This window comes from Ranitomeya variabilis, chromosome 6 (genome assembly GCF_051348905.1).
Source record: "Ranitomeya variabilis isolate aRanVar5 chromosome 6, aRanVar5.hap1, whole genome shotgun sequence".
Classification (NCBI taxonomy): domain Eukaryota; kingdom Metazoa; phylum Chordata; class Amphibia; order Anura; family Dendrobatidae; genus Ranitomeya; species Ranitomeya variabilis.
The window spans coordinates 159,896,030-159,907,933 of NC_135237.1; the positions used below are offsets into that span (position 1 = coordinate 159,896,030).

At 47.5% G+C, this 11,904-nt stretch overlaps 1 long non-coding RNA gene across 1 annotated transcript in view; it reads left to right on the plus strand.

Annotated features, from left to right (window-relative positions):
* LOC143783525 (uncharacterized) overlaps positions 1-10,719 on the plus strand; it is a 106,686-nt gene extending 95,967 nt beyond the window's left edge. Inside the window, exons 2-3 of the long non-coding RNA XR_013217232.1 lie at positions 9,226-9,289; positions 10,459-10,719. This is a non-coding gene — a long non-coding RNA (uncharacterized LOC143783525). The remainder of the gene's footprint in view (positions 1-9,225; positions 9,290-10,458) is intronic.
* Positions 10,720-11,904: the final 1,185 nt, after the last annotated feature.

Below are 11,904 nucleotides of genomic sequence, written 5' to 3' on the forward strand. Positions count from 1 at the left end.
GGCATATGGGGCAGGACTTACAAGAATCCTCAATCTCCTTCTACATCTCCATCCAGAAGAACATACGGAGAATCCTCTCCTGGGTTTTCTCGATCCCCAAGTGTCCCCCTAGAACATGACTAAGGACCATATCAAGCACCCTGTGCCAATAAGCATTAGGGAACAGCAATTGCTCAATGATTTCCAGATCATTCTTGAACTCTCTATACAATAGCTCATTATTCATAGCAAAGTGGAGAAACCATTGGTCAGCTCATGGATATTTGGAAACTCCACTAACGATGATAACATTTTCCCTTGCATATCTAAGGGTGTCATCCTGCAATTGAGCCAGCCATACCAAACTAATCCCTTGTTTCCTCTACCTCAAGTATTACTGGGGAATCATGGAGAATTTAGTCTTTTCCAGTGAGGAACTGCAAGAGAGAGCTTTCTCCCTCTTCCCTTGGGCTGGTACAGAGACTACCCTCAGGGTCTTTACCTTTCCCCCACAACTTTCAAAACAAGGGAAAATTGCAACCCAAGATTACATTAAGAATAAGGGCTTTTACTAAACTCACTTCATAATACATTTTCCCATATGATATTTTTATTTTCGTGAGGGTCACAGGATACATTATGGTGTCACCATGGATACACATCAAACTTATGAACTTTTTGGGTATATGACCCCAGGGTATGAGGCTGTCATGTACTAGTGTCATGAGGCTATTTGAGCCTCGAAGCGTGGTGACTAGTGTTGAGCATTCCGATACCGCAAGTATCGGGTATCGGCCGATATTTGCTGTATCGGAATTCCGATACCGAGATCCGATACTTTTGTGGTATCGGGTATCGGTATCGAAACAACATTAATGTGTAAAATAAAGAATTAAAATAAAAAATATTGCTATACTCACCTCTCCGACGCAGCCTGCACCTTACCGAGGGAACCGGCAGCGTTGTTTGCTTAAAATTCGCGCTTTTCCTTCCTTACGCGAAGTCCCGGCTTGTGATTGGTCGCGCGCCGCCCATGTGGCCGGGACGCAACCAATCACAGCAAGCCGTGACGTAATTTCAGGTCCTTCAGGATTTTAAAATTACGTTCCGGCGTTGTGATTGGTTGAGTCGCGGTCACATGGTCGACGCGACCAATCACAAGCCGTGACGTCACGGGAGGCTGGACACGCGCACATTTTAAAATGCGCACGTCTCCTGCCTCCCGTGACGTCACGGCTTGTGATTGGTCGCGTTGACCATGTGACCGCGATGCAACCAATCACAGCAAGCCGTGACGTAATTTCAGGTCCTTCAGGATTTTAAAATTACGTTCCGGCGTTGTGATTGGTTGCGTCGCGGTCACATGGTCGACGCGACCAATCACAAGCCGTGACGTCACGGGAGGCAGGAGACGCGCGCATTTTAAACTGGAGTCAGTTATTGCAGAGAGCGTTGTACCACCTCCCTGGCACCCACGACATGGGGCTTTTAGCTTGCCTTGTCGTGTAGTGTACACCGACTACCTCTTTCAGAAATGCTATGTGCTCTAGCATTAGGAAGGTGGTCTGTTCCTGGGCCTGGCACTGCTGCTCTAAGGCTCGCTCCTGGGAATGACATTGTTTCCCTAAAGCTCGCTCCTGAGCATGGACCAGAAATTGATTGACTTCCTCCATAGTGTGGGCTTGTGACAGCATAGTCTTCAGCACCTGCACCCAGGACATCAACTGTATACTCCCCAAACTGCAGAGTAGACGAACTTTCTGGAACTCCTTGACTCCTCGCAAATGCTTCTCCCGCTTCCAGGAGTCTTCGTGAACCCACCAATTCACAGCAACAGCAGACGACAACCCTCACTGTCTGGTGAAGCATTTATTTGTCATTTCGTTGCCCTTAGCAACCTACATTTCCCACGTTCTCAGCCATAGTATAATGCACTAGGGTGTTGTAGGGCATCGTGGCAGTGACATAAGCATACAGAGTCTATATAAAGAAAGCATGGTGTTAGGGGTTGAGTTCCCGCTCCGCACAGGGGGAATCTCGGGCCATCTCCGCTGCAGTCTCCCATTCTTCTTCTGCCACAGTGGAGCCTGCTCAGCGGAGACGTCGGTCCCAGCGTCTCGCTCAGTCTGACTCTGTACAAAGAGTTACTGCTGCTTTCCTGCTTCTGCCATGGAAGTCAGTGCTGGGCAGCGGCGAGCAGACGCTTCTGGGACTAAGTCCTGCTTTTCTCGTTCTGAGCATGCCCAGAGTAAGATCTCTCAGTGGAGATCGAGGGTCACATGATCAGATACTGCAACTAAGGCCATTGGTCCTTCAGGAAGGTCCTGTAGGTGCTCACGCTCTGTGGCAGCCTCTCATTGGTCCTTCTAGGAAGGTCCTGTACGTGCTGCAACTATTTAAGGGTTGCATGGCCGCACGGCCATGCACTAGGATTGTTCTATGTTATGTGCTTTGCGCCAGTGTGGTCATGTGAGTTTTTGTTCAGGGACCTGGCTGAAATAAGCCCCTAGAATGCTGGCACCTCCGGCGAGGAGTTTGTGTGCATGCATGACCACTGACTGCTCCCAGTTGAGTAGTTAGCCTGTGCCACTGTGAAGTCTAACAGGGCGCAGTGCTTTGAGTTCCGGCTACTCTGTGAAGTAACAGGGTTAGCTCATACCGCCATATAGTTCTGCCGTTTGCTAGCAGCAGGTTCTCCTGCACGGTGGACCCCGGGCTGCGAACGCATCTATTATAATAAAACCTCTATATTTACTCGGTGCGTTCTGCTAGCCCTAACATAATACTAGTGCCAGGGTCTGGCTAGTAAATGGTGGACATTCAGCAATCCTTGTGGTATATCCAGCAGCTGGAGGGTAGGTTGGCGGCTCTCGAGAGCTCAACCTCAGCTGTGGATGTTACCGCAGTAGCTGTACAGGCTGCTAGCGTGGCTGCAGCAACCTTTTCCACTGACACCCCTGTTCCGACATTATCTCTGCCTCCCGCTGCCAGAGAAATTTTCTGGAGATAGCAAATCTTGTAGGGGATTCGTGAGTCAGTGCTCTATTTACCTCGAGCTCCTGGCTGCACGTTTTTTCCACAGAGCGGGCTAAGGTGGGATTTATTGTGTCTCTCTTGTCGGACAGGGCGTTGGAATGGGCTACGCCGCTGTGGGAGCGTGGCGATCATGTGGTGCAGAGTGCTCCGCTGTTCCTGAGCACTCTGAAACAGGTCTTTTTAGGACCTCGAGTCACCCATGTCACGGCGCTCCAACTGCTGGCATTAACTCAGGGTGTGTCCTTGGTCAGCCATTTTGCCGTCCACTTCCGTACTTTAGCTTCTGAGCTGGAGTGGTCGGATAAAGCCCTTATCCCCATATTTTGGAGGGGGCTGGCTGATCATGTGAAGGATGCTCTGGCCACTAGTGAGATTCCTGCCACACTGGAGGAGTTAATAACTGTCTCTACTCATATTGACCTCCGTTTTAATGAGTGGAGGTTAGAGCGAGCCCAGTGTAGGCAGAGGTTTCTGCTGGCTCCCACCTTTGCCAAACCTCTCGAATCTCCAGTCCTGGTTCCTGAGTCACATGAGGCCATGGAAGTGTCACGAGCGGGATCTAAGTCCCGGACCGCTTGTGCACTCAAGGTCTGACATGTTTGCCAGCAGTCAGGACATCTTGCCACCAGATGTTCCCAGTGGTCGAGGAAACGTCAGCGTCTAGTGGTAGTAGGTGGAGGTACACTAGACACGGTGACGTTTGCCTCCAAATTGTCCTTTAAGGGGACAATTATTATAGGCTCATCCACCCACTCGGTAGAGCTCTGAGTGGATGCAGGGGTGGAGGGCAATTTTATGTCTTCTGCCTTCGCCCAATGTCACGCAATACCCCTGGTTATGCTAGCTCAACCAGTAACGGTACGAGTGGTGAATGGGTCGACACTGCCCTCACAGATAACACACCAGACCATCCCTTTGACTCTGTCCATGTCGCCATCCCATCAGGAGATTATATCTCTGCTCGTCATTCCTGAGGGAATTGATGAGGTCCTGTTGGGGATACCTTGGCTACGATACCACTCTCCTCATATCGAGTGGTCCTCAGGCAGAATTTTGAGATGGGGTGAATCTTGTGGGGGTAGGTGTCAGAGGGAGTGCATTCAGGTTGCTAGTACAGAGGTACCCGCAGATCTATCCTCTCTCCCCAAGCAGTATTTGTCTTATGCGGACGTGTTCTCCAAAAAGGCAGCGGAGACCCATCCACATCATTGCCCCTATGACTGTCCTATTGACCTCTTTCCTGGTGCTGAGCCTCCCCGGGGTCGAGTCTATCCATTATCTCTCCCAGAGACGGAAGCAATGTCTCAGTACATTCAAGAGAATCTGGCAAGAGGGCTCATCAGGAAGTCAGTGTCACCTGCTGGGGCTGGGTTCTTCTTCGTGCAGAAGAAGAATGGGGAACTGCGTCCATGCATAGATTACAGGGGTCTTAACGCCATCACCGTTAAGAATAAGTATCCTTTGCCCTTGATATCTGAGCTCTTCGATAGGCTTTGGGGAGCAAGGGAATTTACTAAATTAGATCTGCGGGGTGCTTACAACCTGATTCGCATCCGGGAGGGGGATGAATGGAAGACGGCTTTTAACACCAGGGATGTGCACTATGAATATCTGGTGATGCCCTTCGGGCTCTGTAATGCCCCAAACGTTTTCCACAACTTTGTGAACAACATCTTCCGGGATATGCTCTCCACCTCGGTCGTAGTCTATCTGGATGATATTCTCATCTTCTCTCTAGATATTGACTCCCACCGGAGAGATGTTTGCAAAGTCTTCGACCTCCTATGGGCAAACTCCCTGTATGCCAAGTTGGAGAAGTGTATGTTCGAGCAGGAGTCCTTACCTTTCCTAGGCTATATCATCTCCGCCCAGGGATTGGCTATGGATCCTGCCAAACTACAGGCTGTGATGGACTGGCAGGAACCCCATTCTCTTAAAGCGGTGCAGCGCTTTAAAGGGTTCATTAATTATTATCACCAGTTCATTCCGCACTTCTCAACTTTGGTAGCTCCCTTTGTTGCCCTCACCAAGAAGGGAGCAAATCCCAAATTGTGGTCTGAGGAGGTCTCCAAGGCCTTTAACTCCATAAAGTCACACTTCGCTAGCGCTCCCATCCTACATCGACCCGATCTAGATAAGCCTTTTGTCATGGAGGTGGATGCCTGATCCGTTGGTGCTGGAGCAGTCCACTTCCAAAAGGATGCTCAAGGTCGGAAGCATCCTTGCTTCTTCTTTTCTAAGACCTTCTCACCAGCAGAGAGGAATTATTCCATCAGGGACAGGGAGTTGCTAGCCATGAAGTTGGCTTTCTCAGAGTGGAGACATCTCTTGGAGGGAGCTCGTTTTCCCTTCCAAGTCTTCACAGATCTGTTGTGAATTCCGTTCTCGGGCTCCCTCCTGTGGTCATGAGTGGTACTGTGTGAGTTTGATCTTGGGCTCCCTCTGGTGGCCTTTAGCGATATGGCTGGGCTCAGCTGCTTCATTTCCTTCTATGTTGGGCCTATTTAACTCACCTGGACCTTCATTTGTTGCCTGCTGTCGGTGTATTCAGTCCTGACTCTGAACTCTCCTGAATATTCCTTGTGACCAGTCTCCTGCTGGAGAAGCTAAGTTTGCTTGTTCATTTTGCTCATTATTTCCTTGAAAATGTTTCTCAGTATATGATGAGTTCAGTCCAGTTCGCTTTTATGTGATTTTTTGCTTGCTGGTTAGTTCTGGGGTGCAGAGGGCACCCCTCACATCGTGAGTCGGTGTGGGGGTTCTTGTATTCTCTGCGTAGTTTATTTTTGATAGTTTTTGTACTGACCGCACAGACTCCTATCTATTTTCTGTCTATCTAGTGTTAGCGGGCCTCATTTGCTAAACCTGTTTCATTTCTACGTTTGCATTTTCCCCTTAACTCACCGTTATTATTTGTGGGGGGCTGTCTATAACTTTGGGGTTATTTCTCTGAGGCAAGTGAGGTCTTTGCTTTCTCTCTAGGGGCAGTCAGTTTCTCAGGCTGTGAAGAGGCGTCTAGGTTTTTAGGTAACGCTCCACGGCTGCCTTTAGTGTGTTGGATAGGTTCAGGATTGCGGTCAGTATAGCTTCCACATCCCCAGAACTTGTCCTATCATTCTGGTTATATGTGTCAGGTCAGTTTTGAGATCCTACCACCGGATCATAACACAGATCATAAAAATTTGGTGTACCTGCAGACAGCCCAACGGTTAAATTCTCGCCAGGCCAGATGGTCCTTGTTCTTCTCCCGGTTTCATTTCACCCTCCATTTTCTTTCTGGGGAGAAGAACATTCATGCCGATGCTCTCTCTCACTCCGTTGTATCATCTGTGGAGGAGGAAGAGGAGCCTTGGCTTATTGTCCCCACTGAGAGCCTGAGGACTGTGGCCCCGGTTTCGCTAGAGTCTGTGCCTCCGGGCAAGACTTTTGTACCATCCAGTTTGCAACCGGAGGTTCTCTCTTGGGCACACTCTTCCAGGGTGGGTGGACATTTTGGTTCCAAAAGGACATCAGAGCTACTGGCGAGGACATACTTGTGGCCGCATATGGCTCGTGATGTCGCAGACTATGTTCGGGCGTTTGTCTCTTGCGCCAAGAACAAGTCCCCTCGGCTATGGCCAGTTGGGTTGCTTTACCCTCTGCCGGTGGCGGACAGGCCCTGGGAGATGGTCGGGATGGACTTTGTGGTGGGCTTACCCAAGTCTCGTAACTGCACCATTATCTGGGTGATCACTGACCATTTTTCCAAAATTTCTTCTTTTGGTGCCTCTTCCACGGCTACCTTCTGCAAGGACTCTGGCAGCCTTGTTCATCAAGCATATCTTTCGCTTACACGGTATGCCGGACAAGATTGTCAGTGACCGGGGTCCCCAGTTTGTGTCTCGATTCTGGAGGGAGCTTTGTCGTCTACTCAGTATTGAGTTAAATCTCTCCCCGGCTTATCATCCTGAGACGAATGGGTTGGTTGAGAGGGCCAATCAGACTCTGGTCACTTATTTACGACATTTTGTTTCTGCCAGGCAGGATGACTGGGCATCCTTGTTACCGTGGGCTGAGTTTGCCCTTAACAACACTGTAGCCGACTCCACCGGTCAGACTCCTTTCCTCCTTAATTACGGCCAACATCCGCGGGTTCCTGTGCCTATGCCCATGTCCTTTGCTGACTCCAGGGTGGCAGACTGGGCAGTGGAGGCACGAGACATTTGGGACCGCACTCAGGATGCCATCCGGGCCTCCAAGGAGAGAATGAGGTCCTCCGCCGATGCACATCAGCCCCCTGCCCCGACCTTTGCTCCTGGCAACTTAGTGTGGCTCTCCACTTGTAACATCAGGCTGCGTGTTGAGTCCACTAAGTTTGCACCTCGCTACTTGGGTCCCTTCAAGGTCCTCGAACAGGTTAATCCTGTGGTCTACCATCTAGCCCTTCCTCCACACCTTGGTATCACCGACACCTTTCATGTGTCCCTCCTTAAGCCCGTATACATGTCCCGGTTTTCTGAGTCATCTGCCGGGACATCGGGTTCGTCTACGGATGATTACGAGGTGAACGCTATTTTGGGGTGCAAGGTGGTTCGTGGCAAAAAATTTTATTTGGTGGACTGGAAAGGTTACGGTCCTGAGGATAGGTCCTGGGAGCCTGCTGAGCACATTCGGGCTCCGCAGCTCATTGCTGCCTTCGAACGTAGCGAGGCCCAAGAAGGGGGGCCCTAGGAGGGGGGTTATGTTAGGGGTCGAGTTCCCGCCTCTGCACAGGGGGAATCTCGGGCCATCTCCGCTGCGGTCTCCCATTCTTCTTCTGCCACAGTGGAGCCTGCTCAGCGGAGACGTCGGTCTCAGCGTCTCGCTCAGTCTGACTCTGTACAAAGAGTTACTGCTGCTTTTCCTGCTTCTGCCATGGAAGTCAGTGCTGGGCAGCGGCGAGCAGATGCTTCTGGGACTAAGTCCTGCTTTTCTCATTCTGAGCATGCCCAGAGTAAGATCTCTCAGTGGAGATCGAGGGTCACATGATCAGATACTGCAACTAAGGCCATTGGTCCTTCAGGAAGGTCCTGTAGGTGCTCACGCTCTGTGGCAGCCTCTCATTGGTCCTTCTAGGAAGGTCCTGTACGTGCTGCAACTATGTAAGGCTCGCATGGCCGCACGGCCATGTGCTAGTATTGTTCTATGTTATGTGCTTTGCGCCAGTGTGGTCATGTGAGTTTGTGTTCAGGGACCCAGCTGAAATAAGCCCCTAGAATGCTGGCACCTCCGGCGAGGAGATTTTGTGTGAATGTATTCAGGGACCTGGCTGAAATAAGCCTCTAGAATGCTGGCACCTCCGGCGAGGAGTTTGTGTGCATGCATGACCACTGACTGCTCCCAGTTGAGTAGTTAGCCTGTGCCACTGTGAAGTCTAACAGTGCGCAGTGCTTTGAGTTTCGGCTACTCTGTGAAGTAACAGGGTTAGCTCATACCGCCATATATTTCCGCCGTTTGCTAGCAGCAGGTTCTCCTGCACGGTGGACCCCGGGCTGCTAACGCATCTATTATAATAAAACCTCTATATTTACTTTGTACATTCCTCTAGCCCTAACACATGGGGCTTTATTTTCAACCAAAACTTTAACAAACAAAAAAGAACCCAAAAAACAAAGACTTGCCCAGCTAGGCAACATAGCATAGCATACTGCTGACTCATGCTACGAGGGATGTATGCGGGCTTGGCTTTCCACCAACTTGTTATTTAGCACATTTAGTCACAGTTAGTGATGAGCGAATGTGCCTTGATAACGTATTGTCCAAGCATACCCGGGTGTTATCCAAGCATCTGGGTGTGCTTTTATATTATATTTGAGTCCCTGTGGCTGCATGATAGAGTGCGGGTTTGTTGCAGCTTTTGTGCACAAAAGTGGATATGTTGGTGTACATTTTATTTTAAGTTTAATATTCTCTTAAAACATTTTGTTGAAATCAAGATGAGTAATTTGCCTTTTCTTTTTGTGTCTTATATGGTAGCAATCCCTAATACTAGCTTTACAGAGATTGCGTATCAATGTATGGTTACTCTACAGTGGCAATGCACCATAAATAACCATTCGGATTACAAGATATCATGTACACATCAGTGAGAATGCCAACCCTTAATATGAAGAAATGCCATTCAGGAGTTGTCTTTAATCTTCGAAAGGTTTATTACAACTCTCTGACTTTTACATTGTCTGTTTCTTTTAGAATAACCATACAAGGCCGCTGTCATGAATTTTGTCATGGTTTCAATGACCAACAAAGATCTCCAGTGAGTAGTAGTAATAGTAAACCACTTGATACATTTTAAAAACTACCCTAAAACTGACTTGAAATTTAACATCTTTCCAATATTTATATATTTAATTACTTTTTTACGGGCTTTGAAACATCTGGTCTTTGTCTCATTCTGACAGTTACTGAGCACTTTCTTAACTAACATGTACCAAAAATAATACAAAATCTAATATAAATGTAATCATGGCATTATCTTTGTTCAGAGAGATCCAAATATGAATACTTGAGTATCATTCTGTGTTTTCTGGTTTCCTGTTGTAAAGGGTAGAAGGTCACAGTTTTCCATTTAGTAAAAATAATATCTAGATCTAAATATGTCAGACGCTATTTTAGCATCTCTATGTTTACTTTACAGTAAATATCGGGATAATGTTTTTAGAGTGTAATTTGAATTAGGCCTAATTGACATCCTTTATCACAGCCATAATTAATAATAGATTTGGAATTCTAGTTCAGAGGGTGGCACTCTTCAAAGAGCAGTTGCCAGTTCTAAAGGAATTTAAATTTATTTATTTTTGGAGGACCTATCAAGCCGATCTGCAGAGCTGCTCAGTGCCAGTGCACTGTTTGGCAACAACTCATTCCTGTACATCACCGCTGTCTACCAGAATTTTCCTTGGTTTAGCTGACCGTGCTAAATGTTGCTCTACCTATCAGCACTCAGTTAAGTAGAGATGGAGAAGCATTGCTTATTTTCCTTTTCTTCCTTCTCTACCGTGTGCTGTTCTAAAACATCCATTAATATCCTTGCATTAAGCAGTGCTTATTATAATTTATGTTACACCCGGTCCGGTCCCTGTACCTTCGCCGGGTCCCGTCGGGACTCTCGCTCTGTGCCGGCTCCATGCTGTCCTGACAGGGCCTCTGCTTCCCCTTCCTCCTCTGCTTTCTGGCATGCAGCCAGCAGGTCCTCGGGCTGCATGCTTAGGTTGTGCGTGCGCTCGCTCCCGGTCTCTTAAAGAGACAGTGCACATTTTCCAAAAAGTGCTTCTGACCAATGGCGTGTTAATTATTACTATTTATAGCCCCTCCACCATAGAGAGGGTGCCAGAGCAGCAAGTATCCTCAGTTGCTAACTTCCAGTTCCTGCTAGCATGTGCTTCTGTTTCTGAAGTTCTCCGTTTACACTGTTTGTCTCCACAGACTATCTGCTACCCATTACCTGGCTTTCCTGGATGATCTCCAATCTGCCTACTCCAGTTCCATCTCATCCTGCCATTCAGCTACTTGAACCTCTGGACAACATCAGTATCGCTGGAACCAGTTTCTACCTGTACCCCCGGTACCCACCGGTTAGCTCTACGTCACCCACTAACCTTGCTTGTCCTTCCCGCTGGGTCAGCTACCACGAGTCCAGGGTCTAACTGGAGGTAGCACCCATGTCCCCAGGCATCCCATTCTGACCCTATTCGTGGGGTCTTACCAGGGGTGTCAGGGGCTCACGTAGTCACGCCCCCCTCGGAGCCCCCCGGACCGTGCTCTCAAGGTTCCACGTTAAATTACAATAAAAACGAATGTGAACTTCACTGTCTGTGCCTCCATTTCCATTCGTTACTATTTATACTGCTGCAAACAGTAAGTTAACAGGTTTATTGGTCTGGATGGTGGGCTGCTTATGTCATATTTGGATTTGATTTTTTTCAGGGGGTATGGAAGAAGCAAAACTTATCAGTCTTGAATTTCTTTTAGTTGTTTGGGTGAAGAGGATGGATGTTAGTAGGCAACAAAGCCGGCTTTGATTACAAGGGGCTAGAGGAAAGAGAACTAGCCCAAACTAGAAGTTTCAGACTAAATGGATTAGGTATGATATGATTTTTGGAATAGGCGATTATTGAATTTGGTGGGGGTAGCTTATCTAAGAGTTTATAATTTGAGGAACAAAGAGTTTTCGAGAACACCTCATCTGGCCCAGAAGCATTGGAGATGTAGGGGGTGAAGGAGTTCATCCAACTGACAAGCTTTGGATTTCCTAAATAGAAGATGGTGGGTATTAAGACAAGACTGTAAAAGTTGCATGTGATTGTGTATGATGAAATTAGACCAGTACTTTTGTTTGGAATTTATCAAACCCAGGACCTTCCATTTATTGGGCTTTTCATTGGCCTACAAGGTGGAGGAATTTCTGCATCTGGAGTATAAACAACTTCACTTTCTGCAGGGTATTGGGCACTACAGCTATTCCTCTAAATGTTTTTGCATAAAACTAACTTATGGGATTGTTAGCCTAAATCTTTCCTGAAATAAGATGTACATGTACAGTGAAGGAAATAATTATTTGATCCCTTGCTGATTTTGACAAAGATATGAACAGTCTATAATTTTAAGGGTAGGTTAATTTTAACATTGAGAGACATAATATCAAAAATAAAATCCAGAAAATCACATTGTATAAATTATATAAATTTATTAGCATTTTCCAGTGAGAAATAAGTATTTTATCCCCTACCAACCATTAAGAGTTCTGGCTCCTGCAGACCAGTTAGATGCTATTAATCAACTCGTTACCTGCATTAAAGACAGCTGTCTTACATAGTTAACTTTATATAAGACTCCTATCCACAGACTCAATTAATCATTATAGACCTGAAC